Source organism: Panthera uncia (assembly GCF_023721935.1).
Source record: "Panthera uncia isolate 11264 chromosome C1 unlocalized genomic scaffold, Puncia_PCG_1.0 HiC_scaffold_3, whole genome shotgun sequence".
NCBI classification, from domain to species: domain Eukaryota; kingdom Metazoa; phylum Chordata; class Mammalia; order Carnivora; family Felidae; genus Panthera; species Panthera uncia.
Genome location: NW_026057584.1, coordinates 85,995,795 through 86,020,939, shown reverse-complemented (window position 1 = coordinate 86,020,939; position 25,145 = coordinate 85,995,795). Strand labels below are relative to the sequence as shown.

General features: G+C 37.7%; 1 protein-coding gene across 3 annotated transcripts in view; it reads left to right on the top strand.

The window, feature by feature from the left end:
* Window positions 1-1,290: 1,290 nt before the first annotated feature.
* LOC125911902 (rho GTPase-activating protein 15-like) overlaps window positions 1,291-25,145 on the top strand; it is a 208,385-nt gene continuing 184,530 nt past the window's right edge. Inside the window, exon 1 of one of the 3 annotated variants that reach the window (XM_049616176.1) lies at window positions 1,291-1,610. The gene's annotated coding sequence lies outside the window, so the exon portion shown is untranslated. The remainder of the gene's footprint in view (window positions 1,611-25,145) is intronic. The other 2 variants (XM_049616172.1, XM_049616175.1) reach the window with 2 other exon arrangements.

The window sequence follows — 25,145 nt, the reverse complement described above, 5'->3', positions numbered from 1 at the left end:
GAAGCCGCCAGGTTTGTGAACCAGAACTTCACTTTTACCCTGGCAGAGAGACGGTTTTTATTTGTGTGTTCGGAATATCAAAAATAACCCGAATCTCAGAGAACTGAAGTGACTTGGCCAAGGTTAAATAAATAGCTGTGTCAGAATTGAGGCCTGAATTCTGATTTCCTCCCTTTCAATATCATGTTCTTTCCAGTTTTTCCTCAGTCTTAAGGAGAATATTGAGTACAAACTTCACGGCTTTAAACACTTAAAAAGGTGCATCCCAGAATGACAATTGATAGTAAGATCTAGAGTCAGTCTGAAATATAATTTTGAAAAGGAGGTCTTGGAGAAATTAGATCAATTTGTAGGGACATGCCATCCTTCACTTGGGCCACATGTAACAAATATGTGTGTGTGTATATATATATATATGTATATATATATATATGATTGTCTTTATGTGTGCCAAACATTCCACACCACTGAGAGCTATTACACAGATTTCCAGGCTAATTGGTTTGTATGACAAGAGGTTGTGATTTAACTTTCTCATATATTTGGAAGGGGAGCTTTTCCCTTTGTGAGTATCCTGCAAATCTCACAAAACCAGCCAAGCCTGGACATCCAGGAACTTATTTCTTGAACTCCATGGTTCAATAAAGATGCCCATCCTACAGTTATTGTTGAGAGCCGCCCCCCCCCAAAAAATATGTCTGAGATTGGTTGAAGTTTGACACAAATGAGCACATAGCAGCTTGCCAAAAATGACACCCTTTTTATCCTTTATTTTATTTTTCTTCTTAAATCAGGCCACACAAAAAATCATTCGGCTAGAGCAAAATCTCATCAGATTTCAGAACTGCTTAGGAAACTGCCAGAGAGGACACACCAGTGTGGGAGCCACCACCAAAGCGAGTGTCACAGCACGTGCTAGATAAGCACGCTTCTTTCCTCCAGGTGGCACTGGGGCCCTGGGCTGTGTTCTCTGAAGTTCGTCAGCAACCTGTCCGAGACATTGTATTTAGTAACTGGAGCACCTCTTTGTTGGTCCGTCCACGAGACGGAATTATCAGCTCGTGAATTGGAAGTGGCTTCTCGGCTTCCCCGTCAATAAGCGGGGCCTCTTGGTGCTATGTGAATATACTCACGCCAACAGAGGATAGCAGAGACTTAGGTTTGAAGCTCTTGCTAGAAGGAGAGAAAGAGGAAGTTCCCTCCTTGCTTACCCTCCTGCTCCTCCCCCTGCTACATTTTTAACCACACATTTTCCCCATTAAACCAGAATTGATGAAACCTGTAGAAATGTAGTAGTGTTTGAAAATTGAAAAGCACATTGAAAAATAAAAATATTGTTGACTATACAAGGCAATTTCTTCAAATCGAGTAATGATGTGTATGTGGTTAACCGTCTCTACGCAGGAAGTGGTTTTATTTTAAAGTTTTTTGTGCTCGCCCCAACCCCCCCGCCTTTTTTTTTTTTTTTTCTCCAGTACTGAAATTAAGCAGCATCCAACATAGGCCTACTCTTATGACATGTGACTTTACTGTTTTCCGTTTTTGTTGAAAGAGTCATTAACAGTTGGAAGTTGATGGCAGTTTCAATAACAAGTGATCACCGAGAAAAGGTAAGCAAAATTTAACTTTACAGTGAACATGAAATTTAAACATGAAAATGTTTGGCGGTGTCCTACGCTCTGGTGTGAATATACAAATATTTCTATGAAAATGTGTTTTCACCTGTGATTAAAACATCTGTTTGTTTCCTTGGTGTAGAAAAGAATATTCTTTTTATATTTGCAACTGCCAAGTTCAAAAGCCCCTTAAAAGATATCACAATAGAATCATTTGCTAAGATTTTGTACTAAACTGTTAAAGACAGAGTAAGGTATAGTTTTAGTTTGAAAGTGCTTTTAAAATTAACTAGTAGAGAAAATAAGGGACTTTGCATCTTCAACTGATCGTTTTACAAAATATGTACTATTCAGGATCCAGATAAGGAAAGAGAAAAAGGCACTTTATAACAATAAGAAATAACCTCTGAGTTGCAGCACGGAAGTTATCCAGTATAAAGTGTTGGGTTAAAGTTAACATTAGAAGCCTTTGCAAAGTTGTAGTTTATCAAATGTGTAGTTTTTTAAATAACTATTAAAAAACAGGAAAGTTTTAAAATGCAAAACAAAGCTCTTTGTTATGACACTTGAATATTTTATATTATTTTCCTAAATTTTATTTAAGATATAGGGTGAAATGAGGGCAAGTTTCTATTTCACTAGCAAAATTCTCTGTTTAAAAAAGAACCTTTATTGAAGGTTACTTTTGGGAAAAGGGGCAAATTAGGATATATTTTTGTTATTCATATAATTATGTAATTTTCTTTCTTTGAAGTTTTCCAAAATAATAACCTTAGAAATGAAAAGGATTTGTTAATCTTAAAGTGAAAAGAACTTATCTTTTATACTAACTTCTTCCTTTTACAAAATGTCTTTGTGTTCTGTAACATATGTACAAAAATATAAAGTGCTGCTAATCTCAGAGACAAATACCTAAAATAAATCCGAGTGTCAATTTTTGAAAGAATTTTAATAAAAGCATGAGATATGATATACTCTTCCCTAATATTATTTTTATTGTGCTGTTGAATGGGGGAAGTGATGGCCCCACAACACCTATTTTTTTGTGTGTTATTAAAAAATGGTTACGCAGTTGATAAGTGGTAACAATTCTTTTCCTTTATTATCTTTTATTGAAAGACACATATAAATGTTTTTGATATGGTCAATTTAGTAGGAAATTATTAGGCATATTAGTACACTCTATTTTAAGACCTCTTCAGTTGTCAATACTGAGGCTAGTTACTTGTTGACTATTAAAAGGATCACAGAAAAATGGAGATTAGGACTTGGTGTTCAATACATCTTTTATTGTTATTGTGAAAGGAAAAAGGGAGACCCTGGTAATATATATTTGCTTTGATATTCTGATTAGCTTTTCAATTTGTTACATTTCCACACAATGGAAAGCATTATTTAAATCTGTCTTCAATATTGTGGTTCTGAACCTCTGCATCTACAAAAGCTGTGTAATTCAGATAGTTTTGGTTGATATGTTATTACTTTATTTCATTTTATTATAAAAGAACATCACATGAATAAATATATGTAGTACTTACATATTAGCAAGAGTGAATCCACAGAAGTGTTTGGCACTGAAAAAATGTCCACTGCAGTTTTTTAAACCATTTCATATTTATGAAAGCCAAATTCTTTGTAAGATGATTGTTTCTTGCAGAAACGGTCAAATTAAATATAAGTATCTTATGAAGAATTTATAAAACTAAGAATGAAATAAACGTAGCTTAGTATAGAGTTATAAAGAGCAACAATTAGAGATGATAGACATAAACTAAGATACTCTCAGAATTATTTGCAAAAACAAGTAACGCATTATCTCTTGAATATACAAAATCTTAAATAGAGTCACTTAAAAATGAGGTACTATAGGTTACTATACCTTTATACATTTTAAGTGAATAAATAAACACATTTTGGTGAAATGAAACAACGCAGAGAATCTCATTTGGAGAGTAATTTCAAAACTGATTTATTAAAAGTATATCATGCTTTTCCACTTGGGGCCAGTATTCTGCAAAATTCAGAAAAGATACTTTTTTCTATGGTATTTCCTCCTTTTATTCCCTTTTTATGCTTTGTTTTGGAGTGTCCTGATCTGTCCCTAATTTAGGGTCTCCCAGCCTTGGTACCTAGAAGGACAGACCACACTTGGCTCCTTCCATCCCATTCCCATTGTCCTTAAAACCTACTCATCCTCTTTCTCAGCACCTAGGGCATATGATAAAGATATCATGCTCCCAGGAGAGCTTTGTTTCTTTTTACTTCTTAGGCCTCCCCTACCCTGTCTGGTATAATTTTATTTACTTTTTCTTTAATATTTTTTAATGTTTGCTTATTTTTGAAAGGGATAGAGACACAGAGGGTGAACAGAGGAGGGGCAGAGGGAGAGGGAGACACAGAATCTGAAACAGGCTCCAGGCTCTGAGCTGTCAGCATAGAGCCTGATGCAGGGCTTAAACTCATGAACGATGAGATCATGACCTGATCTGAAGCCGAACGCTTAACCGACTGAGCCACTCAGGTGCCCCTGGTATAATTTTAATAAGGTCTCTCAACAGATAGGATCCAAAGAACGGCTACATGTTGAGGACTGCAGTCAAGTGAAAAGAATTATACCATGGCAAATAGTTGGGGGGGTAAATATTTGGCAGAAATGTGTCCATTTCTATAATGTATTCCTATGCAAATATATACCATCTTGTAGTGGCTGAAAATTAATTGTACTATGTCTTAAGATTATTTTGATATCCCCATACACTTAGAAAATATTTAACATAATCAGTTATGTGTATTTTTTTAAACCATTTAATACTCTGAATTTAAAGCTTTGGGTACCAGAAACATATTTTTTTTTTTTTGCACTGCACAATAAATATTATATAGCTAGACTTGAAAATATACTTACAAGTATTCTACATTTCAGGTTAGAGTTGGCAAAATGCCTTTGTTTTCAAATGATAGATTTGAATTAATATTAGCTTAGGCACCAGAGATAGGCATTGATTTGTAGAACTGAAAAATCCAAGGAAAGAGAAGTCAGGCATGGTGGGATCCAGGAGCTCACACAGCATAATTAAGATTGGGTTTTATTTTCTTTATTTCTTAGTTTTTTTGTTTGCTTGTTTTTTGTTTTTCAATTTTTCCGCACTGTGCTATAAGCCCTCTCTGACAGAATCTTACAGAGTTGACAAGAAAGCTTTAGGTTTACATTTGACCTTTCAGACCCTGTTGCAGAAGATTGGCTTTCCCCTATCACCACAGTAAAAGTCTCAGATTGGGATCTGACTTGACTGAATTTTGCCACATGACCATAGTGGAGCTAATCGTGGACTCTAAGACACAAACACCATTAAGTGACTGGACTAGGTCACCGGCCTTCTTTTGCATCGAGGAGCCGCCTGACCCGGCAACATGTGTACTCTTAGCTGAATGGAGGGGTCTTCACACATAGAAACGAAAATGCTTTCCTCAGAAGAAAGGGTGACTCTACTACACAGCCACTTATGGTCACACTTAAAAATGCTGCTTATTCGAATTCTCCACACTTCATAATCAGACAGATATAGAGTATCAGTTTAAAGATAGATCTGAATGAAGTGTTTCAATTAAACTGAATTTTAAAGTATTTTTCAAGAGGTACCTCATATATGAACACCTGTCTTGAACAGGTGAACACAATGTTTTTCTTCTAAAAGTCTATAATCTAGTGGGATCATTATGTTAACAGTTATAATACAAGTGAAATGTGTCAAGTACCATAAAAAAGATGTAAAGAATGTTCTATTAGGATTCAGCAATCCAGGAAACATTTTGTATTTCTGTAATGTGCCAGGAAATTAAGTAGAGAATTTCCAGTTGTGACATCATTTGATTATGTCCTATCAGAGAAATCAGGACAGTTTGGGAGGAAAGATTTGTAGTAGTTTTCAGACAGAGGTAGGATTCAGAGTTTGAGGACAGGAAGGGAATGTGCCCGGGCACAAAATGTCAGAGGAAGAATCTAGTTTTGTTTTTGTTTTTGACTAGTTTTGTTAGCTACAACTACAGTAGTAGGAGGTAAGGCCAGAAAGACAGTTTGAGATCCTGATAGGGTTGGCCTGCTGAGCAGATTATGACTAAGGGTTATAAAGAACAACAGTATCGTTAAGCAGGGAAATACATAAATTGAATGTCCACATTTTGCATGTAGATGGGCTGTCCAGCATCACGGTTTATTTATTTACTTTTCCCGTGTATCTCCCTGTTGGTGACATACTCTTCAGGGTAGTTTACAGAAATGGTTACAGTCTGTGAAGGTAGATATTCTTGTAACATCGGGTGCTAGCTCCCCTCCCCAAGTGCCTTGAGGTTCTTATATGGGCTGTGGTTATAAAGATTGTTTTTTTTCTTTTTCAGTTTATGACAGTATTTTTGATTTTTGTTTTGTTTGTTTTGAATTTAAGAAAAGATGATGGAGCAAGATGGTTCAAAACCAGAATAAAACCTAAATATAAAAATTTTAGAAAAAAAATCTTTATTATGTTCCCATTTCTATATACTGCTATTCACCTCTACTATAACCCAATAGGCAACCACTTTTCATAGTTATTTTTTAAAATTTTTCACAGTTTTTTAATGCAAAAAGCCTATATGCACATATGACTATATATAATGTATGTGCATATACTCTCCTTTATTACATTAAGGGAAACATTATACATACCCTTCCACTTTGCTTTTCTTTTAGTAATATCTTAGACGTGTTTCCATAGTAAAAATAAGAAACTGTTTAAGTCTCTTTCTCTCTCTCAATATTCTCTCAGTATTTCACTCTGTGGATGTGCCATACTTAATTTATCAAGAGTCATGGGTGTCTTCAATTAGCTAAAAAAGGGATGACACATGAATGTTGAAGCGAAGGGGAAGAGAAAAGGAATGGAAATAAAGGAAACAAAGGAAATATGTATATCCAGAAACCCAACAAGTTCTCAGAGGCTAAGACAGATGGGTGTAATCAGTAGCTCAAGTACATAAATTAACCTGAAAAAGAAGGAAGAGCATTTTAATGAGTGTATATGCGGATGATGGGACATAAAAATGCAGTGATTAGAGGAAGTTGAGGAAATACATGCTTCATGGTTTCCATTTCCTCTGAAATTGTAGGAAAGCTCATCTGATGAGAGGGAATGTATACAGAATGCTAAAGAATAAGCAGAATATCTTATTTTTAAAATTAGCCTTGTGATTACACACAATATTATGGTAGGTTTTAAAATTGATTTTCTCTTTTGGTGGCCATCAGCCCACTTAGATTCAATTCCGTAAATAATTTTTAACTCTAAGTATGTTGTGTCGGGCAAGGAATTATTGGGGACACAAAGAATCAATATGTTATCTAGCCAATGAAAACTTTTTAGGTAGTTTAGTGTACAAACACAAGAATTTAAGTATAGGTCTATGTGTATAAATGCAATACTATAGAAATATCAAAAGAACATTTTATTATCAGAGTCCCAGATGAAATTTGCCAAATCCAGTGGTCATTTACATGTCCTCATATTATTTATTTTCTGAGATACCTGAGATGCAATTGAACATTCCTTACCTGAGATGCAATTGAACATTCCTTCCCTCTTGAACCTCTCTCTTCATTTGACTTCTGGTATGTTTCATTCTTTCAGGTTTTCTACACCCTCACTGGATGCTCTTTTTCTGTCTCCTTTGATAAATCTTCCTCATCATTCAGCTCTCTAAATATTGGAATGCCTTGCACTCAGTCTTCAGATTTCTACCTTTTTAGTCTTAGCTCTTGTCTTCTAAGTTTATTCCTCCTGGGTGAATTTCTTTTGAGTTTAAATATTATCTATATTCTAATTAGGTCTCAAAATCAAAATGTTTTTCTTAGCACTAAAACTACTAATGCAACTGGCTACTCATCATCTTAGCTTGAATGTCTCATAGAGGTTTCAAAATGAGGATGTTCAGAATTAACCTTTTAATTACTCCCTGCTTGCCCCCAACTCAACTTGCTTCTTCCCTATTTTCATCCATCTCAGTCAATGGCACCACCATTCATCTACCTGTTTGAGACAATAAACTAGAATTATTGTCAGTTATACTCTTTCCCACACATTTCCTACCCCAAACCACATTCAATTCAGCAATCAGCAGAGGCTATAAAATATTGATTTAGCTCCCATTATCTTGTTTACTTAACTTTTCTCAATAGTGGCTCTTGAAAAGTTATATATATATATTTTCACACTAATTGTTCTTTATTTTTTGTGTTTTGGTTGGTATAATGACTTTTCCCCCCAAAAAGAAAAAAAAAACTTCTAAAGGTATACACTACAATGTGTGACATGTAGTAACATCACAATTTTAGATAAAACCACACTCATCAATTCACTTTCTGATTTCAAGTGAGAGAAAAACCATGCAAAACATATGGAGCAATTTTGATTTGCACATTGTGAATGAACTCAAGAAGGTTGAAGAGGTAGCAACTTCTAGAATGTTCCAGTCAGGTTTTTTTCCAGCCCAAAATATGTTTTTCTGTGCTGTAATTGATTGATTAAGTATCCTCTGTGGGCAAGAAAACCGTTTTTTTTTTTACATTTTATGTACAATTCATTTTTTATCAAATTGTTGCTATTACTTACATAAACCATTTTTAAAATCTATTAGTATATTTTTGTGTTTATAAATGTTGATCGTGTATCTTGGGCTTTTATTTAACAGCTCTTGTTTTAGCAGGAATTAATTAGACATTAAGCAAGGGATTAATGTATGTTGAAATATCCCAAGTTCGGTCACCTCTTACCACTTCTACCACTGTTACTACAGAATCTTCTTGACTTATCTCCCTGCTTCTACTTTTCATACCATAGTCATTTTCCAAGAAATAGCCAAAGTGGCCTTCTTAAGACTTAAATCCTACAATTTTTCCCAGTAAAAGAATTCCAAATGACTTTCTATTATATTTCAAATTAATTCAAGCTCCTTTCATCACTTGCAAGGCCCTCTCTTTCTCATTACTTTGCTTTCATTTCTCTAAATAGCATTTTGGATATGGGGAATTATTCTTTTTTCGACTTGTTTAGTGGCTGGACTCCACCTAAATAATCAATTAAGCATATTGACCTTGTCTGTTAATTTGCTACTTGATATACAGAACCTAGAACAGCTGTCAGCATATAATAACCACTCAGTGAGTATTTGATTAGTAAAAGAATAAATGATACAAAAATTGACCCTGAACTGTAGAATCAGGAAAGGCTTTCTGTTTCTTGTGAACTTCTCCTGGGTCTGAAAGAATAGGATCAATTTAGGGAAAAAGAAGCTGAAACATATTTCAGACAAATGACACTTGATGGGTATGTTTTGAGTAACTTTGCAGTGGTGAAAGTTTGTATTGAAATCCTGGATTCATTATATACTGTAGTGCTTTTTTGAAACTTAGAAGAGATAACTCACCATTTGAGAACATACTTCCGTAAACAGATGGAAAGCACCAATCACTTCTAAGCATTTAAATTTTAAGCTATTTTAATAAAACTATGGTATTACAATTGAATAATTTTATGACGATTTAAACTTATTTCTTAAAAACTTAGAGAACTTTTTGTTCTTGTCTTTACTGATGTATGACCAAACTTAGGGTCAAGTAAGGTATCTGTTGAAAAGAGCTCTGAAAGGTAGAATGCTCAGGAAATAGGATGCTGAGTCAAGGGGAAATTTTGTTTCTGCTAACTTATTTTCTGCATTAGTTAATTTTGTACTAGAATTTAAAAGGCTAGAATCTGAGCTATGGAACACTTATTCATCTTTCTTCTAAAGGCACTAGGAAACCAAATAACCTGAGTCTCCAGATAATATCTATTCATACCAGGATGCTTGTCTTAAGAGAAGTGGGAGATAGGAGGGAAAATGAGTGTTGATTACGCCAGTAGTGTCTCCAACACTGCAGTAGGTACTCTGGTATTACAAAATACAGACAATATTCTCTCATTCTTAAGATGCTTTCAGTAACGTGACATTCATCAATGTAAAAATTAGAGTGGGATTGTTAATAGGAATCGTGACTATGATTACAATATTATGTATAATGCATATTATGTATCAGGTGTTGTACATATCTGAAAGCATTTGATATCCACAAAAATCATGTAAAGTTGGCATTCCCATTTTAAAGATAAGAAAGTTAAGGGTAAGTGCCCGAATTTATAGAGCTATTTGGTAGAGTGTGTCGTGATTTATAGGCACATCTGGGTTAAATCCATGACTAGGCAAAATCCCTGTTATTTTTACTATGCCATGCTGTGATTTCTAAGCCTAGTAAGTGTCAATAGTTAAACAATGCTGGGCTTCATTCAGGAGGCCCTAAAGTCTAAAAGGGTCTGAAAGGACCCCGCTTTGTTTGCTGTCTAGAACAATGCCATCTGTGGAAAACCTGTTTCTTGTTGGCTGCATACATCGCCTTCTGTAGAGATGTTATACAACATGTAAGGAAGAAAACATTTTCTGCCTTAGTTTCTGTCATACTACAGGTGCCTTTTTTAGTTCTCTTTTTCCTTCTCCTGTAGACCCTATGTTTCCCCTCAGCCTGTAAATCCCCCAAATTCTTTCCTAGACCATGGTGGCAGTTATGATAGCAACTAGCCACAAATGGTTATTCAGTATTTGAAATGTACCTTGTCTAAATTGAATGAAAAATAACCAGATTTTGAAGACTTAGTACAAATAAAAAGATGTAAGTTATCTTGTTAATATTTTTACATTGATTACTATGCTGAAATTATAAAATTTTAACATGTCGAGTTAAATAAAATATATTATTAAAATTAATTTCACCCACTTCAGGGGTACCTGGGTGGCTCAGTCGGTTAAGCAGCCGACTTTGACTCAGGTCATGATCTTGCGGTCCGTGAGTTCTAGCTCCGCGTCGGTCTCTGTGCTGACAGCTCAGAGCCTGGAGCCTGTTTCAGATTCTGCGTCTCCCTCTCTGTCATCCTCCCCCGTTCATGCTCTGTGTCTCTCTGTCTCAAAAATAAATAAACGTTAGACGCTGCTGGGCTAGGAGGTTCCGGAAGATGGCGGCGTAGGAGGACGCGGGGCTCACAACGCGTCCTGCCGATCACTTAGATTCCACCTACACCTGCCTAAAGAACCCAGAAAACCGCCAGAGGATTAGCAGAAGGGAGTCTCCGGAGTCAAGCGCAGACTAGAGGCCCACGGAAGAGGGTAGGAAGGGCGGCGAGGCGGTGCGCGCTCCACGGACCGGCGGGAGGGAGCCGGGGCGGAGGGGCGGCTCGCCGGCCAAGCAGAGCCCCCGAGTCTGGCTGGCAAAAGCGGAGGGGCCGGTCGGACTGTGTTCCGACAGCAAGCGCGACTTAGCGTCTGGGAGGTCATAAGTTAACAGCTCTGCTCGGAAAGCGGGAAGGCTGGAGGACAAAGGGAGGGAGAGCTGCTGAGCCCCCGGACGGCAGAGCTCAGCTTGGCGGGGAACAAAGGCGCCAGCGCCATCTCCCCCGCCCATCCCCCAGCCAAAATCCCAAAGGGAACCAGTTCCTGCCAGGGAACTTGCTCGCTCCGCGCAAACACCCAACTCTGTGCTTCTGCGGAGCCAAACCTCCGGCAGCGGATCTGACTCCCTCCCGCTGCCACAGGGCTCCTCCTGAAGTGGATCACCTAAGGAGAAGCGAGCTAAGCCTGCCCCTCCACCCCCCCGTGCACCTTGCCTACCCACCCCAGCTAATACGCCAGATCCCCAGCAACACAAGCCTGGCAGTGTGCAAGTAGCCCAGACGGGACACGCCACCCCACAGTGAATCCCGCCCCTAGGAGAGGGGAAGAGAAGGCACACACCAGTCTGACTGTGGCCCCAGCAGTGGGCTGGGGGCAGACATCGGGTCGGACTGCGGCCCCGCCCACTAACTCCAGTTATACACCACAGCACAGGGGAAGTGCACTGCAGGTCCTCACCACGCAAGGGACTCTCCAAAATGACCAAACGGAAGAATTCCCCTCAGAAGAATCTCCAGGAAATAACAACAGCTAATGAACTGATCAAAAAGGATTTAAATAATATAACAGAAAGTGAATTTAGAATAATAGTCATAAAATTAATCGCTGGGCTTGAAAACAGTATACAGGACAGCAGAGAATCTCTTGCCACAAAGATCGAGGGACTAAGGAACAGTCACGAGGAGTTGAAAAACGCTTTAAACGAAATGCAAAACAAAATGGAATCCACGATGGCTCGGCTTGAAGAGGCAGAGGAGAGAATAGGTGAACTAGAAGATAAAGTTATGGAGAAAGAGGAAGCTGAAAGAAAGAGAGATAAAAAAATCCAGGAGTATGAGGGGAAAATTAGAGAACTAAGTGATACACTAAAAAAAAATAATATACGCATAATTGGTATCCCAGAGGAGGAAGAGAGAGGGAAAGGTGCTGAAGGGGTACTTGAACAAATTATAGCTGAGAACTTCCCTGAACTGGGGAAGGAAAAAGGCATTGAAATCCAAGAGGCACAGAGAACTCCCTTCAGACGTAACTTGAATCGATCTTCTGCACGACATATCATAGTGAAACTGGCAAAATACAAGGATAAAGAGAAAATTCTGAAAGCAGCAAGGGATAAACGTGCCCTCACTTATAAAGGGAGACCTATAAGACTCGTGACTGATCTCTCCTTTGAAACTTGGCAGGCCAGAAAGGCTTGGCACGATATCTACAGTGTGCTAAACAGAAAAAATATGCAGCCGAGAATCTTTTATCCAGCAAGTCTGTCATTTAGAATAGAAGGAGAGATAAAGGTCTTCCCAAACAAACAAAAACTGAAGGAATTTGTCACCACGAAACCAGCCCTACAAGAGATCCTAAGGGGGATCCTGTGAGACAAAGTACCAGAGACATCACTACAAGCATAAAACATACAGACATCACAATGACTCTAAACCCATATCTTTCTATAATAACACTGAATGTAAATGGATTAAATGCGCCAACTAAAAGACATAGGGTATCAGAATGGATAAAAAAACAAGACCCATCTATTTGCTGTCTACAAGAGACTCATTTTAGATCTGAGGACACCTTTAGATTGAGAGTGAGGGGATGGAGAACTATTTATCATGCTCCTGGAAGCCAAAAGAAAGCTGGAGTAGCCATACTTCTATCAGACAAACTAGACTTTAAATTAAAGGCGGTAACAAGAGATGAAGAAGGGCATTATATAATAATCACAGGGTCTATCCACCAGGAAGAGCTAACTATTATAAATGTCTATGCGCCAAATACCCGAGCCCCCAGATATATAAAACAATTACTCATAAACATAAGCAACCTTATTGATAAGAATGTGGTCATTGCAGGGGACTTTAACACCCCACTTACAGAAATGGATAGATCATCTAGACACACAGTCAATAAAGAAACAAGGGCCCTGAATGATACATTGGATCAGATGGACTTGACAGATATATTTAGAACTCTGCATCCCAAAGCAACAGAATATACTTTCTTCTCGAGTGCACATGGAACATTCTCCAAGATAGATCATATACTGGGTCACAAAACAGCCCTTCATAAGTTTACAAGAATTGAAATTATACCATGCATACTTTCAGACCACAATGCTATGAAGCTTGAAATCAACCACAGGAAAAAGTCTGGAAAACCTCCAAAAGCATGGAGGTTAAAGAACACCCTACTAACGAATGAGTGGGTCAACCAGGCAATTAGAGAAGAAATTAAAATATACATGGAAACAAACGAAAATGAAAATACAACAATCCAAACGCTTTGGGATGCAGCGAAGGCAGTCCTGAGAGGAAAATACATTGCAATCCAGGCCTATCTCAAGAAACAAGAAAAATCCCAAATACAAAACCTAACAGCACACCTAAAGGAAATAGAAGCAGAACAGCAAAGGCAGCCTAAACCCAGCAGAAGAAGAGAAATAATAAAGATCAGAGCAGAAATAAACAATATAGAATCTAAAAAAACTGTAGAGCAGATCAACGAAACCAAGAGTTGGTTTTTTGAAAAAATAAACAAAATTGACAAACCTCTAGCCAGGCTTCTCAAAAAGAAAAGGGAGATGACCCAAATAGATAAAATCATGAATGAAAATGGAATGATTACAACCAATCCCTCAGAGATACAAACAATTATCAGGGAATACTATGAAAAATTATATGCCAGCAAATTGGACAACCTGGAAGAAATGGACAAATTTCTAAACACCCACACTCTTCCAAAACTCAATCAGGAGGAAATAGAAAGCTTGAACAGACCCATAACCAGCAAAGAAATTGAATCGGTTATCAAAAATCTCCCAACAAATAAGAGTCCAGGACCAGATGGCTTCCCAGGGGAGTTCTACCAGACATTTAAAGCAGAGATAATACCTATCCTTCTCAAGCTATTCCAAGAAATAGAAAGGGAAGGAAAACTTCCAGACTCATTCTATGAAGCCAGTATTACTTTGATTCCTAAACCAGACAGAGACCCAGTAAAAAAAGAGAACTACAGGCCAATATCCCTGATGAATATGGATGCAAAAATTCTTAATAAGATACTAGCAAATCGAATTCAACAGCATATAAAAAGAATTATTCACCATGATCAAGTGGGATTCATTCCTGGGATGCAGGGCTGGTTCAACATTCGCAAATCCATCAACGTGATACATCACATTAACAAAAAAAAAGAGAAGAACCATATGATCCTGTCAATCGATACAGAAAAGGCCTTTGACAAAATCCAGCACCCTTTCTTAATAAAAACCCTTGAGAAAGTCGGGATAGAAGGAACATACTTAAAGATCATAAAGGCCATTTATGAAAAGCCCACAGCTAACATCATCCTCAACGGGGAAAAACTGAGAGCTTTTTCCCTGAGATCAGGAACACGACAGGGATGCCCACTGTCACCGCTGTTGTTTAATATAGTGCTGGAAGTTCTAGCATCAGCAATCAGACAACAAAAGGAAATCAAAGGCATCAAAATTGGCAAAGACGAAGTCAAGCTTTCGCTTTTTGCAGATGACATGATATTATACATGGAAAATCCGATAGACTCCACCAAAAGTCTGCTAGAACTGATACATGAATTCAGCAAAGTTGCAGGATACAAAATCAATGTGCAGAAATCAGTTGCATTCTTATACACTAACAATGAAGCAACAGAAAGACAAATGAAGAAACTGATCCCATTCACAATTGCACCAAGAAGCATAAAATACCTAGGAATAAATCTAACCAAAGATGTAAAAGATCTGTATGCTGAAAACTATAGAAAGCTTATGCAGGTAATTGAAGAAGATATAAAGAAATGGAAAGACATTCCCTGCTCATGGATTGGAAGAATAAATATTGTCAAAATGTCAATACTACCCAAAGCTATCTACACATTCAATGCAATCCCAATCAAAATTGCACCAGCATTCTTCTCGAAACTAGAACAAGCAATCCTAAAATTCATATGGAACCACAAAAGGCCCCGAATAGCCAAAGTCATTTTGAAGAAGAAGACCAAAGCAGGAGGCATCACAATCCCAGACTTTTGCCTCTACTACAAAGCTGTCATCATCAAGTCAGCATGGTATTGTCATAAAAACAGACACATAGACCAATGGAATAGAATAGAAACCCCAGAACTAGACCCACAAACGTATGGCCAACTCATCTTTGACAAAGCAGGAAAGAACATCCAATGGAAAAAAGACAGTCTCTTTAACAAATGGTGCTGGGAGAACTGGACAGCAACATGCAGAAGGTTGAAACTAGACCACTTTCTCACACCATTCACAAAAATAAACTCAAAATGGATAAAGGACCTGAATGTGAGACAGGAAACCATCAAAACCTTAGAGGAGAAAGCAGGAAAAGACCTCTCTGACCTCAGCCGTAGCAATCTCTTACTCGGCACATCCCCAAAGGCAAGGGAATTAAAAGCAAAAGTGAATTACTGGGACCTTATGAAGATAAAAAGCTTCTGCACAGCAAAGGAAACAACCAACAAAACTAAAAGGCAACCAACGGAATGGGAAAAGATATTTGCAAAGGACACATCGGACAAAGGGCTGGTATCCAAAATCTATAAAGAGCTCATCAAACTCCACACCCGAAAAACAAATAACCCAGTGAAGAAATGGGCAGAAAACATGAATAGACACTTCTCTAAAGAAGACATCCGGATGGCCAACAGGCACATGAAAAGATGTTCAACGTCGCTCCTTATCAGGGAAATACAAATCAAAACCACACTCAGATATCACCTCACGCCAGTCAGAGTGGCCAAAATGAAGAAATCAGGAGACTATAGATGCTGGAGAGGATGTGGAGAAACAGGAACCCTCTTGCACTGTTGGTGGGGATGCAAATTGGTGCAGCCGCTCTGGAAAGCAGTGTGGAGGTTCCTCAGAAAATTAAAAATAGACCTACCCTATGACCCAGCAATAGCACTGCTAGGAATTTATCCAAGGGATACAGGAGTACTGATGCATAGGGGCACCTGTACCCCAATGTTTATAGCGGCACTCTCAACAATAGCCAAATTATGGAAAGAGCCTAAATGTCCATCAACTGATGAATGGATAAAGAAATTGTGGTTTATATACACAATGGAATACTACGTGGCAATGAGAAAAAATGAAATATGGCCTTTTGTAGCAACATGGATGGAACTGGAGAGTGTGATGCTAAGTGAAATAAGCCATACAGAGAAAGACAGATACCATATGGTTTCACTCTTATGTGGATCCTGAGAAACGTAACAGAAACCCATGGGGAGGGGAAGGAAAAAAAAAAAAAGAGGTTAGAGGGGGAGAGAGCCAAAGCATAAGAGACTGTTAAAAACTGAGAACAAACTGAGGGTTGAGGGGGGGTGGGAGGGAGGGCAGGGTGGGTGATGGGTATTGAGGAGGGCACCTTTTGGGATGAGCACTGGGTGTTGTATGGAAACCAATTTGACAGTAAATTTCATATATTAAAAAATAAAAAATAAAAAAAAATAAAAATAAAATAAAAATAAAAATAAAAAAAAAAGAAGAACGCTGCTAAAAAAAAATAAACGTTAAAAAAATTTAAAAAAATAACATTAATTTCACCCACTTCATTTGTTTCATCTAATGTGGTTGCCAGAACATTTAAATTTTTTCTAGTTACCTGGCTTGAAAACAAACAAATAAATGAATAAATAAAATCCCTCAGATATGGTCCTTAAATTTCTATCTTTGCCCTTAGCCTTTCTCCCAATACTACTTCTCATTTTCTTTTTTTCTTTTTTTCAAAGAGGCTCCACACCCAGCGTGGAGTCCAATGTGGAACTTGAACTCACAACCCTGAGATCAAGATGTCAGCTGAGATCAAGAGTCGGATGCTTAACTGACTGAGCCACTCAGGAACTCCCCTTTTTTTTTATGTTCCTCATTTTTGATTATTACTTGATACTACCCCACGAAGCCCCAACAGTAGTTGAAACTGAGCATGTCCCAAGTTAAGCCTATAATATGCCCACAGAATCCTTCTCTTTCTCCTGCTAACTTCAGTCGAGATGTCTTTATTCCTGAAACCATCTGAACAAATCAGCTTGGAATCTCTATGAACTCCTGTATACTGCTTATTCCATACATCTAATCAGTTGCTATGTTTTAGGGGCAACCATTTCCTTCTCTCCATGTCATTTATTGTCATAGTTACTAATTTGGCCATCCACTAAATCTTGTCTGGACTATGGCCAAAGGGGTCTTACTTGCTTTTCATACTACTGTTTTTCTTACTCCTTTACTTTGCCTATTTCAGATTCACTTTGTGTCTTCAGGGTGATGGTTGAGTTCCAGTTAAGTAACACAAGTAAAAGTATCTATTCATTTATATTCTATTTAAAGTTTTAAAAGTGGTTTTACATACATTATTTTATGTGATCATTCAGTAAGCATTCTATGAAAATCTCCTGCTTTTGAAGTTTTTCAGGACATGTTAAGAACATAGTTTTCCTAAGTGTCTTCTGATTTCTTAGCCTGTTCTCTTAATATTTTATACTGTAAGGAATTAAAAAAAAAGTTCTGGAACAACATTTGGTTAACTGATTGGATGTAGAGAAGGGAACGAATACCCCTAAAATGTGGAAGTTGGTGCCTGTCTGAAATCTCTGGGCTCCACCACTTGCTAGATATTATATATGGTATTTGTGCAAGTTACTTAATCTCCTGAATCCTGAGTTCTCTCACCTACAAAGTGGGGAGTTTCCTCACAAGATGAAAAAGAAAATGATGTACATAAAGAACTTTGCCTAGTTTGTGGCACATAGTAATTGCGTTAAAAAGGTTAAATGTAGTGTGAATTGTAGCAGTAGTAGTAACTTTTATCAGGTTGTCTAGGCTCAAATGATGACCATATTTTTTCCTTCATTATGATATAAAAATCATGGTGGGATAATTTTGGTTTATTTCAATTCTAAGTATTATAATAAGATTATGAAACTCATCAAGAGAAATTTCTTGCTATTAATTTCATTTCCTCAATACAGTTGTGTGGGGGAATATAGTATAGCCATGTGGGGCAGAAGAAAGGAGGCTCTTTTCTTATTTATTTACCAATTTTGGTTAATATGAACACTTTCCTTCAAGCAGCTCAAGATGTGTCCTTACCAAAAATAACCTTCACTTTTTTGAAGAATTAATGTCCATCACAGAAAGCAATTTAAAAAGTAGTAGGCAACCATTGACTCTTGGACTTCAAGTTAAAATGAAGCAAAGAAAAGCTATGGAGACAAGGAGAGAGAAAAAAAGTACAATTCTCCTCACCAACTCTTATATCTAATTCTTTCCTGGGGTGATTAGGTGGTGACATAAATGGTTCATAAAACAGGTATGCTGGGGTCCTAGCAAAATGATTCCAGAAAGAAAAAATAAGAAAGAAATTCGGTAGGTCCCGAGTGTAGGGTGCTGATCCAGTTAGAGAGACATTTAGAGTTTTATTTTGTTTTTTCCCTGGGAAAATCTGCTCAGAATTCTGTGTATGGAGGTTGAGTGAATATATCGTTTTCAATCCTAATTTTGAGAGCAGTCAGTGTTAGGGCATCAGATTAATGAGACCAGGTGTGGCGGTAGGAGGTGACTGACCCAAGTTTCAGCGGTGGTGGTGCTGTCCTTGAAGAACTGGCTGTATGCTACAGGACAGAGGACTTTACGTTAGAAGTCTGTCTCTAAGAAAGGGGATTAGCAAGTGGGCCATAGTTTCAGGGTGAGAAATCAGCTCGGAAGGAAGACTAGAGGATGGTCAGCATGGCAGATCGGTATAGGGAGTATGATTTGAGGCTGAGAAGGTGAGGAAGGCGAGACAACAGTGATTGCTCTGACTTCCTCTGACTGTGATGCATTGTATCCCAGGTACTCATGGCATCTTTTGATGTGGAGAACTAGGAAAGAAAAATAAGAATTCAATGACATGGGGCACCTGGGTGGCTCAGTAAATTAAGTATTCTACTTGAGCTCAGGTCATGATCTGGAAGTTTGTGAGTTTGAGCTCCACATCGGGGTGTGTGCTGTCAGCACAGAAGTGGTCAGAAGAGATATACAACTCAAATAGAGAACAGAAAACGATAGAAGTCAGGATATAATTATCTGCCAAAATATAATACGAACAATAAAGGAGGTCAGAGCAGAGAGAGGGGGAAAGGGGAACTCGCTTAGCAATAGCAATGAGCGCAGCACAGTATCTGACTTTTGGTAATTTGAGATCATGCAGAGAAAGTTACACAAATAAAGAAAATAATCTTAATCTCTGATGAATCTCTTTCTAAACCAGTGGTACAGACTCAATCTCTTGGTTTTGTTCTCCGTTTTCTAATCCTACCAGCTTGGGTTTAAAAATCATAAAATATAGGAAATGATGTTGATTTCACATGCAGCAGAAACTGCTCTATCCATACATCAGGGGAGCAATCCTAATAGAGGTGACTGGCACTATGGGTCATAGTCACAAATGCCATCAGGCCGGTCAGTATTTTGATGCAAATAAAGTGGAAAGGGAGAGAGCCTCTGGATTAGAAAGAACTTGCCCTGTTTCCAGGATGTGGAAGCTGCACGCCCCCAGCTGACGGTTACCATACATCCTTAACCACTTGTCCATATCTTCTGATTTTTCAAGGGAAGACACACAGATCTGCATCTTTTTTTTTTTTGAATAAAAATCCTCATTTTTCAATCGCAAACTGATTCAAAACATTCTAAAACAATGTTCAGGCCCAACAACATATGTCTGTGGGTTGAATTTGGTTGGCAGTCTGCCGATTTTCCACCTCTTCTTGAATTTATAGCTGCTCCTAAGAAAGCAGGAGCAGAATGTCATGATTAGAAACAACTGGAGTCCTCCATATACAAAATAAACCCTAATAGGGGTACCTGGGTGGCTCAGTCAGTTGAGCGTCCGACTTCAGCTCGGGTCATGATCTCGCGGTCTGTGAGTTCCAACCTCACGTCGAGCTCTAGGCTGACAGCTCAGAGCCTGGAGCTTGCTTCAGATTCTGTGTCTCCTCTCTCTCTGCCCCTCCCCCGCTCATGCTCTGTCTCTCTCTCTCTCTCTCTCTCTCTCTGTCAAAAATAAATAACATTAAAAAAATTCAAAATAAATCCTAATAAAGGCTTAGAGACTCAGTAGCACATTCAATTATTCTATGAAAAAGCATCCATTTTTGTATAGATTTTTTCACTGACGTCTTTGTTTTGTTTGTCTAACTTTCCAGGAGTGGGTCCGTTTTCCTAACCTGAAAAACTGACCTTGTTCTGTTGCTCATGTTCCTCAAAACATTTTTTAACCATTAAAAGATGTCCCCAAAAGGTTAACTTTTCTTAGTAATAGCAAATATAGTCATCCTTAATTTGCCTGGTATTTTCAAAGTCATGTGAACAGCACATGCCCAGCACACGTACACTTGTATGGATGCATTGTTGTAGGGGAGATAAAAGATTTGTATACCTTGGGTAGTGATAATAGTAACAAAAATTTAAACACATGCACGTACACGCATGTGAAATCCACGTTGTACTAGAGGGGAAATGTAGCATGGGTGTGGTTGTATAACCCATTTCATCATACATACTATTAATAGATCAGCATCACTAAGTCTCAGAAATAGTTATGACAAAAATTAGTGTTCAATGTGTTTTAAGTAAAATAGATAATCCTGATAGCCATTTTCAAACTTTAGATGTTTTATGCAGTCCCTTTTGACTTCAATGCAGCCAAGCCAAAATTCTATATGTTTCTTTGTGAGGAGCCCAAATTAAGATAGAAATTTGACTCTACTACTTGGAATTATAGTAGCACTTAGTTAACTGGAGCCTAATCACATAGACAGTGTATCTAACCATCTCCCCTACCTCCCACCTCCTAGAGTGAGGCCCCTGAATTCTACTTTGAGGAAAGAAAAGCAAAGCACAAGTTTTGCTTAAATGTGGGATCTATCCCTCAAAAAACTCCTAGATGGAGGTCCTGCTAATGCAGCTGAAGCTTTTCAAGACATTAAGGCATCAAAACCACCTTTTAGTTAATCAGCCTAGAAAAGAAAAAGATATACCACATACTTGGCATATTGAAGGATATTCAAAGGCAAGAATTGAAAAACTTGGTCAAAAACTTTCAATTTAAAATAATGTGAACTAGTAAATATTTTTTTGCCATTTTGATATTCTTGGCTTCATGAAAGGAAGCCTCACTGCTCCCAAATTTCAGATTAAATTTGAGTGAAAACAGCAATATTTTGTGGAATTTGGTTGTTCTCACACCAAACATCCTTTGATGTCTAAGAAGCAAGAGAATTGTTTTCCAAGTGTTTACGTTGATGTTGTTTTACTCCCACTTACCAAGTTCATGATATAAACATTAAAAAAAAAGTGTTCATGCTGAAACACTCACAATAGACCCAGATTGCTTGGAGTAGGATCCTGTTGAGTTTTTCCTTTATGTAAAAGAATTCATTTCACAGTACCTACCTACTTAGCTACTTAGTCACTTCTCTTCTCATTTTTCCCAACTATGATTGATACCACTTCCCTGACGACTAACATATTTCAAAGTGAAATGTAATCCCAGAAAGTGTTTAGAACAACAATGTTAACAAATACGAACTGAGCAGCAGTGGGATTTACAGATAGAAGGATACTATAGCAATTAATAATCATTTTAGAACAATGCAGATTTAAAATAAAGAACTTTATGTAAGACTTGTTTCTCATCAATGTTCAGTGTGCATCTTAATCAGCAGGGGCGAAGCCTCAATGTGTAGTTTCCCAGGCTCCTCTTCAGTCTTGCTGAATGGGACTCTTCAGAATGTGCAGTGAAATATGTGTGTTTATGACACTTCCTATACTGATTGGAGAATCATTGCTCTATAGCTTTTCTGCCCCTCACTACTAAAGCCATTTGTTCCTTTTCAACTGAGGTTATTTCTGACCTTAACTCCTAGAAGCAATCGTAGCTTAATGCACGTAATCTTTAGCTAATTCCAGTGGAATGGAGTTCTGTGAGTTCAATATGAAATTATAACAAGTGATTATGGCTTTGGTTTGTACTTGTGATGCATACATCAGGTGCGTTTCCCCTTATTTACAAGTCCCGGTCCTTCAGCAAGTCATACCTTCCTCATTAGGGGTTTGCTTTGTCTTCAACCACAAGTTCTGCTGGTAACATGGTCATTCATTGCCTCATTCCTTTGCTAAGATTGAGGTCTCTCTACTGCCAGTGTCCCTTCTGGATAATTGAGTTGGGTGTGAAAAAATACCCAGTAATTGGAACTCTGACACTTAGTAAGAAACCTCCTAATCCATAATGGTCTACAAATGTGAACTTCTGTGTATTGCCCTGCTCAGATTATGAATGGTTGTTTTTTCCCACCTGTTGGGTAAATCTTTCTAGTCAACTTAGATCCCCAGGTGCCAATGTTTCCTGATGTATGTAAAAATTGGACACAGCTGCATCTCTCGTGAACATTTGTGGTTTGGAGAGCTCTCCAATACCTGTTTACTTCAGATGAAGAGCCAGATCCTGGTCTTTTCTAACCTCAATAAATCATGAGAGATGACCGGTCCTTCTAATTAAAAGATTTATATATATACGTATATAATATCTGTTATTATATCTTATAACCTTAATATATATCTTATAATCTTAATATATATAATCTTATATAGATCTTAATATATCATTATATATATATAATCTTTACAGAAAGATACCCCTATCTCACATTAAACACAGAAATTATTTCCAGAAGGATCACAGTTCTAAAAATAAAAGTTGGAACAATATATATTTAAAAAAATTTTTTTAATGTTTGTTTTTGAGAGACAGAGACCTGGCACGAGTGGGGGAGGGGCAGAGAGAGAGGGAGACACAGAATCCAAAGCAGGATCCAGTCTCTGAGCTGTCAGCGCAGAGCCCGACGCGGGGCTCAAACTCATGAGCCGTGAGATCATGACCTGAGCTGAAGTCAGGATGCTCAGCTGACTGAGCCACCCGGGGGGCCCTGGAACAATATATATTTTTAGAAGATAATACAGTAATAGTCTTTGTGGCCTTGGTCAAGCAAGGATTTCTGAAGAGAACAAAAAAATCACTAATCATAAAAATAAATGATAAATTGGATAATACTAAAATTAAGAATATCTGTTAATGAAAACATTATACTAAAAGAATAAAAAGTAACCCACAGGTGGAAAAGATCATTATTGCAACATATGTATTGAAAAATGGCTTGTGTCCAGAATACACAAATAACTCCTCCAAATCAGTAATAAAAGGACAAAGAACCTAACGGAAGTTTTTCATAAGCACTTTACTGAAGAATATTATGTAGCAATCAGCCACATAAATAGACATTTGAGTGAAATAATCTCAGCAACAAAAAGTGCATACTCCAGGTTTTCCATTTATATTAATTTAAAAAATAGGCAAACCTAAGACAGAATAATGATTATTTTTGGTGGAGTAGACAGATAGTGACTGCTTCAGGGGTTTCTGGAGTGCTGATACTGTCAAGCGTGTGGTGTGGTTACATGAAAGTGTTCAGTTTGTGGCAATTCCTTGTACTTTATATACAAACATGGGCATACACACACACAAACGACACAGAACACATTTTATGCACATATAATTGAGTGAAAAACTAATGTTTAAGTGCATTAAAGGAAATATACTGAAATATTTTAATAGTGTTGTCATTGTCACAACAATGTCCCGTTTTCAGACATGTCCCCTTGGCACTGAAATCCAATCCAATCAGTTCAGAGTTTGAAGACATGAGCATTAGGGAAAGACTAATCGGATACAATAACAAATTTGCTAAATAAAACAAATGTCAGACATATTTGACTACTGTCAATTACTGACTCCTGCTAATTACTGTCAAACACTAATTATGCAATATGCAGCTTCCCCATATTTTAACCTGGGCAGGCCAAGGTAGAGATAGAGCGATCCTGGTGTACTGCAATCAACATGTGATTAGATTTATTCGGCTTGATAAAAGGGCTTTGCAACTAAGTCACATCCATTAGGAAGAAAATGCTACGGAACATGAAATCCCAGGAAACAAGCAACCACAGGTTGAAATGTATTTTTTGCACTTGATACTCTTCCAACAAATATCAGAGAACCGGTCCTGTCCCAGAGAGTGTCTGCTTGTTTTGTCAGTGTTTCCTAATACTGTGGCTGCTGATGCTTTCTCCTTAAGTGACATTTCATCATCCAGTGCCCTAAGATAGTGACCCTGTTTTCCCTTAATTGATACTTGTATGCAAGAGGCGGAAAATGGCTCAGCATTTCTTGCTAGATTAGGTCAAAGCTGACAGAGGAAACAGAGGGAAGATTGCATTACTTATGCCCCTTATGGTTCTCCTGTGTATCTAAGGAGATTGTCATTTCATAAAATTTCTTATGCTGGCTAAACATAATTACAATAGCACAGGCATTTTGTTCCTATTAGCTTGTCAATTTTTTTTACTACTTACCTGATCACTGGAGGAAAATCCAAAAGCAGTTCTTCTGATCTTAACTTTATTTTTCTTCTATGTCCTTAGTAAGATATAATTGTACCTTTTGATCTCTCTTCCTTAAGTGCTTCATTTTGCCCTTCCGGTGAAGTCTTTAACTCTTTACTCTTCATTCGTTTAGTGAACCAAAGCATTACAATACACCTGGAAGCTCAAAGTAAGTTTCCTAAAGTTCTGGAGTATTTTTTTCCCAGATCACTTATCAGGTGCTCTTATCATAAGATCAGTCTTTACAAATAGATGCTATGATATTATTCTGATTTGAAGTTAATTAAGAAGCATCTTGAGAGAATGTTACCGTTCTTCTGTGGCTGGAGATCTATTCTTCTGGGAGCCTTTTTACCAAATCTTTGGGGAGGGGATTATGCCTTAAACAGATCATCAAAGTTTCCCAGGATCTGTAAGACAAAACCCCAATTCTTTACTGGAAATGGCAAGATTCTCCCCATTCAGTCCTAATCATTTAACTTTCCCACCTCCCATACTTTACT